We start from the raw sequence: 6,497 nt of genomic DNA, 5'->3' as shown, positions 1-6,497 counted from the left end.
CTGGCTCACCTGCCTTGGTGGGCTGGCCAGAAAGGGGTGGGAGGGGGCTCTGGGAGCCTTCTCCTGCTTGCCCACTTTGGCGGGCGGGCAGGAGAAGCAACGGGGAGGCTTTTAAATGCCTCACCACTCCCTCGCTCCCTTGGGTGGGGAAAGGCAGGTGAGCCAGGAAGGGGCGGGAGGGGGCTCTGGGAGAGTGGGCTCTGCTTCAGGGAAAGGTCATGCGGGGGCCTCCAGAGGGCTTTCTACACCTGTCCGCCTCGGCAGGCGAGCAGGGAAAGGTGGTGCAGGGACCTCCGGAGGCCTTTCCCCACCTGTCCGCCTCAGTGGGCGAGTGGGGAACAGTGGGCTGGGGGGCCTCCAGAGGCATTTCCCTCCCCGTCAAGGTGTGCAGGGAGAAGCCAAAGCTGCAACGCCCTGAGGGGAGTCCTGTCCCTGTGCTCACCATGCATACGGTCCCGTCCAAGAACCAGAACAGAGTGAGGCAGAAGTGCTGGCCACAGCTAATGTGGGCAGGACTCCTCAAGGCAGGCAGCCAACCCAGCCAGAGCCTTCTGAGCGGCAGTTCATGCGGCCAACTGATTTTGGCATGCATAGAACGTTGCCAGATGAAATTGCTTTTATATATAAGGAGAGATATCCTTCAATCATATGAGATTGGCCTTCCTCCATTCTGGAAAGTTCCCTCTTTCTAAACTTGGTTTTAGCTTTGATGCTTTACTTTAAACTAGAGCCTTTAATTTTGGGATTTGATCAATCAATGTTCCAAATGTTACAGAATAAGGGGTGCAAAGTGCACAGAACTAACCAAAAAATTAGCCGATTTCTTCACTTATTTAATGAAATATTGTGGTTCATGGGGAAGTCTGAAGTTATATGACGGAAATGAAGCATAGGTACAGAAAACCTAAAAGTGGCCCAAGTTCTTGGTTAGTTTTATAAACCAATGCAGTCTTGCTTGTAATTGGGGGAGGGGCAGCTTAGGGTGCGAAAATAACTTGTGCCGACCCCATGGATGGCTGGATGGTGTTGTCTTAAAGCAGGGAGTGGGTTATGTTTTTTTTTTTTTTTTAAGGAGCATCAATACCTGGTGAAAATTGAGTTCAGATCAGATCATAATAAAATCATTGGAAAAGTTAATACTTGGTCACACTGAATGTTTTAAATGTTAACTGTAAAATCTAGCATAAACATTGAGCATCTTTGGGTTTAATCACTGGAGGGGTTTATCACAGTGCAGTCCCACATGACTACTGCACCTAGGGCTGCCAACAGGGGGAGGGTGGGGGGGGGGACAAAATTCCCAGGGCCCAAGTCAAGAATCGAGCCCCTGAATCCAGTATCATGCTGCATTCGGGAAATGCATTTCAACTGATTTTACTTCTCGTGAAGTTCTGCATTGTGGCCACTAGGGGTGCATGGAAGGCAGAGCACAGTAAACAGCTGCGCCCTTCGGCAAACTTTATTAGGAGGCGGAGGAGTTCCCCTTTCTTATCAGATCCTGCTAAGCCCATCAATCAAGACAGCACTTGAGCAAGGCAAGACTCGCAGGCATCAGTGATTCTGCACTGGCTTTTCCCTCCCTTGCTTTAGCAAACCCACGTTGGAACAGAAATTCCCCTCTGCATTGCATGCCACTTTCACTTCCTTTGACCATCGGGTTTTATGGTACCTTCTGCATAGATTTATGGCTGTTCGGGGGTGACTTTGCAGTCAGTACGGGATTGGCTCTGGGGTATTTGAATGTGGTTTTGAGCTGCACTTTTTCCTCAGTGTTGAGAAAATGTGGAGCAAATGCCAGGCGGAGAATCGCCCATAACTCATAGCTGCTAGTGCCTCTTCCTTTCTGAATCCAGCTTGAACATGTGGCATTTCTCCTTCCATGTACGGCAATAGTCTTTGTTGTAAGGTTTTGATTGTCCCTTTACAAAGAGCCTGTTGCACGATGAATTTCTCAGTGGAGAGAGAAGAAGAAGAAGAAGAAGAAGAAGAAGAAGAAGAAGAAGAAGAAGAAGAAGAAGAAGAAGAAGAAGAAGAAGAAGAAGAAGAAGAAGAAGAAGAAGAAGAGGAAGAGAGTGGATTTATACCCCACCCTTCACTGCCCAAAGGTGTCTCAGAGCGGCTTACAAACTCCCTTCCCCTCCCCACAACAGTGTTAGCCGAAATGCTTCATATTGGGCTTTTTCTGGGCTGTTATATGAATAAAACTGAGGCAAAGGGCTAATAAAAAGAGAGTTCACCTTGAGGGCACTCAGAGAAGAAGATTCCAGCTGAAGTTGATAATCTGCTGAACCAACATTGTTCCAGAGGTGTCCCGGTGGCTCTGGTTTATCATGTGTGAGCAAACACAGGGTTTACAGCAAACACAGCAAACACAGAAAAACTCATTAGTTAGCACAGACACTTGGTCTCCACATGAGAGGCTTATTTCTGAATTCCCCCTCTGCCAGACTACAATGGACTTTCATTCCACATGGAGAATCCACATGGCGAAGTGATGATTCAGCGTTACTGTTGCCCCTGCACGTACATCTTGCCCCCGCCCAGGTACCAATGATCAAGTTAATCAATAGATTGGAAAATGACCCTCTAGCCAATCCCAGATCTGTAGGGAAGGGCCAACAGGTGTAAGCTGCCTGAGCCCACCCCCTCCTGCTCGCAAGCAGCTTTAAAACTTAGAACACAGAGCAGCCAGTTCATCCCTTACCCTCCCATCTACCTACGACCTCTGTCTGTCTGCTGTTTCCCCAAATCCAGCTATCTATCCCAAAACACTTGCCTCGCTGTACATTCTAGTTTGCGCAGCTAGAGTGCCACACGTGTCATCAGCCGGTCTGACTACACGCTCTTTCCCCATTTATATTTTCTATTCCCTCCCTGACCTCTTCCCGCTGGAAGCTTTAGGAGCCGCGCATCGCCTGAGGTAAATATCTCCCACCAACGATATACCTGCTAATGCAACAGTGCTTTACCCAATCTATATGTTTTTGCATAGTTCTTGTGTGTGTGTGTATGTTATTGTGTGCTTTGAATGATACTTAAGTAAACTAAAGCGAATTTTATTCCTGTCTCTGTCTCTTCATTGAAACGTATTGGTGCACCCCATCCTCTGTAGACATAGACCTGAACCCCGATTAATAAACTGTTCCAATTGTCTCTCCTAAAGAGCAATTCGGCTAACAACAGACATCCTGTGAAGTAGCTGGGGCTGAGAGAGCTCTTGACAGAAACTGCTCTTTTTCAAGGACATTTCTTATCAGAACTACAGCTTGCCCAAGGTCATCCAGCCAGGTGCAAGTGGAGGAATGGGGAATCAAACCCGGTTCTCCCAGATTAGAGTCCGCGCACTTAACCACTTAACCACTACACCAAACTGGAGAGGATGAGAGGGGACAATGTGGTTGAGGATGACAGAGGAAGTGCTGATGCGGGGTTGCCCACCAATAGTGGGCAACTTGCTTTCCTAGTGTTTCAGTTTTCGTGCTGATTGAGTTTTAGTTTTTTTGAGTGATCGGACTGGAGCATTACCTCTTCAATGTTTTTACAGATTTTTTACTCACATGCAGTAAGTTTTGGCAAGTAATTTACCCTCATCTCACAAATTGTTCCTTTTTTTTTTTTTTAAACTGAAACAGAAAGCAATGTCATCTTCCGTTAACTTCTTCCATTAAAAATCTTCCAGTAATGTTGAATTTTGTATTGGTTTTCTGTTGTGACCCACCCTAAGCACATTTGTGTGGAAGGCGTGATAGAAGTCCAATCAATCAATAAAAAATTAACTGTTGCTTTATATTAGGCCTACAGCCCATGCTGACACTCTCTAGATGCCTCTTTCCTATAGTACAGAGGCCCATTTGCTTGCCTATAAATATTCCTGGTTTGGGGGCTGAACAACTCCAACTGTTCAGAGCAATGCTCCGTCTAAGCTGTGAAGTCTTGTGAACAAAAAATCTACTTTGTGAGCTACTGTTGGCATTAGAGTTGTGAGTGAGCAGTTTGGCTACTGCATAAATTAGTTTGCTCTGGAGCCCTCCTCCCTGAGCAAAGACGAAAATGTGTGAGCTGGAGGCTAAAAAAAACTGTGAGCTAGCTCATACTGATTCAGCTTAGAGGGAACACTGATTCAGATGTTTTCAGTTTAGTCTGGTTTTGGGACACAGGCAGCTATGATAACTCTGACCAGGACAGAAACAGTGGAAGTGGAACCTGCTGGTTTTTTCAGAAGCATGGCATCCTTCTGGAGCATATAAACAATCCAGGATCACAGTGGGGGGGGGGGGAAAGAAAAAGAATAATGGTGATTAATGGCTACTATGCTTTATAGTGCAGGTACATAACATATAGTCCTTTACATGTTAATCAGATAACAAAGATAACAGAACAATTAACATGGTCCTGTAATGTCAATTAAGAAAAGTCCCAGCCTTGTAATGCTATAGAACAGCTTCTGTAATGAACCAACAAGCATCCAGATGTAAGCCCATTTCGGGCTTACATCTTCCTCAGAAGATATTCATAGGCCCCGGTCATACGGGCTGGAAAATGCGGGGGGGGGGGAGCATGACTGTTTGCCCCGGACCAAAATAACGCGCGACTGCACGATCAGGCGTCCGGTTGAGGTCCCGTCGAGGTCCCGTGGTTAGGGGGGAGGTGCCGATCACAGGACGCGGCAAAGAAGCGGGACGGCGCAGCAAACGGGGTTGTGGTTTTTTTAAAAAAACTGAAATGTGCGCATGCTCCGTTGTGTGCTTGTGCACATCCCATGGAGACTTGGGGGGGGGAAACCTTTTTGCGAGGGGACATGGGCGGGCACCGGATGCCACCGGAAACACGATCAGACGCCCGCCCCTGCCCCGCGGTTTCCGGAAACTAGTACCTCGGAGGTACTAGTTTTTTACCCCGCATCTTCAGCGGGAAGCCTCGGGTGAGACACAGGAGCTCTACGCTTCCCAGATGTGGCGCTGTGATCGCGCCCGGAAAATCTGCCTATCTTCCATCTCTGTAGCGTGGCTGATGCTCCATGTGACCGGGGCCTTAGTAAATCTTCCTCTGGGGTTATTTCCCTAGAATTAACCATGAACATTACGACGTAAAGGTCACCAGGTAGCTGAATGGAATAATAAACTTACCGATTGTTTGTAACTCTGCATTTATATTGGAAGCAAGCCAGTCCTTTAATCCTTTCATAGCACGGTGCAAAGCCTTCGGTTCTAACAGAAGGCTTTGCACCGTATCAATGCAGAGATTTAAACAATAAATGCATACAGGATCTGAAAAAGTGAGCAGTGACTCATGAAAGCTCGTACCCTGCCACAACTTTTGTTAGTCTGTAAGGTGCTGCTGGACTCTTGCTCTTTTCTTCTGTTAATTGTTGTGTTATCTTTGTTATCTACTTAACACGTAAGGACTATATGTTATGTAACTGCATCAGAAAGCATAGTAGCCATTATTCACATTGATTGTTTAGTTTCTATCTTTCTGGAGTGGTTCACTGAAGGGTTACTGGAAGCCCTACGCTCTGATGGTTCTGCTCTTTCTTCAACAACCGGTTTCAGAAAGTCTGGGGAATGTACAAGGATATATATCCTGTCTCTCCATGCTGTTCAATGTTTACATAAAGATTCTTCAAGAGGTTGTCTGATGGTTTAGAGTGAAGTATCACTAATATGCAGATGATGTACAGTGAAAGCCCTGACTATTTCCTGAAGTTAGTAAAGGGCTCGCAACAGAGTATCCACATAAACCGATGGCAACCATTTTGTCTAGTATAAAATGAAGGCCTACGGCCACACCACCCTGAAAGCGGACGATCTCGTCTGATCTCTGAAGCTAAGCAGGGTTGGGCCTGGTTAGTACCTAGTATAAAATGAAGCACAGGGAAACAAAGCCAAAGTCATATACAGACAAATTATTTTTATTAGGACTAACATTAATAACAGCTTCAATATGCATAACGTTTGGCAACTACAGGGATGTAGAAAGGATCATGTTAACTATGAAAATGACAGAAAGAAGAAAGACAGAGATGCGCTCTCTAAGTTGGTGGCTAAGGATGAATGTGACCGCAACAGCCAAACCAATAAAGGAATAGTCAAAACAATGAAAGAAACATCAACAGAATCAGGTATTTCTAGAAAAGATTTGCTTGTACCTTACCGTTCCACTCAGCCATGCCTGAAGCTTTCCTCACTGAAAGAGGCTTTTCCCTGGATCTTGCACCAGAAGAAGGCTTGAAATAGGCCTGAGTGGAATGGCTCAAGTCAGTGGTTGGGATGCCCTGGGATCCAGTGACTTCTGCCCACAGACGGTGCTTTTCAGATGGGTTTGCTTTCTCATTCAGTGAACCAGAGGGCCTTGTTTTCTGTCTCCTTCTCAGACTTAAAGGTAAAGGTTTCCCTTGCTCGGAAGCCAGTCAACTCCGACTCTAGGGATGCGGTGCTCATCTCCATTTCCAAGCCAAAGAGCCAGCGCTGTCTGAAGACATTTCCATGGTCCTGTGG

This window comes from Gekko japonicus, unplaced genomic scaffold (genome assembly GCF_001447785.1).
Source record: "Gekko japonicus isolate JY-2015 unplaced genomic scaffold, Gekko_japonicus_V1.1 scaffold1595, whole genome shotgun sequence".
In the NCBI taxonomy this organism is placed as follows: domain Eukaryota; kingdom Metazoa; phylum Chordata; class Lepidosauria; order Squamata; family Gekkonidae; genus Gekko; species Gekko japonicus.
Note: the sequence above shows the minus strand (reverse complement) of the source record.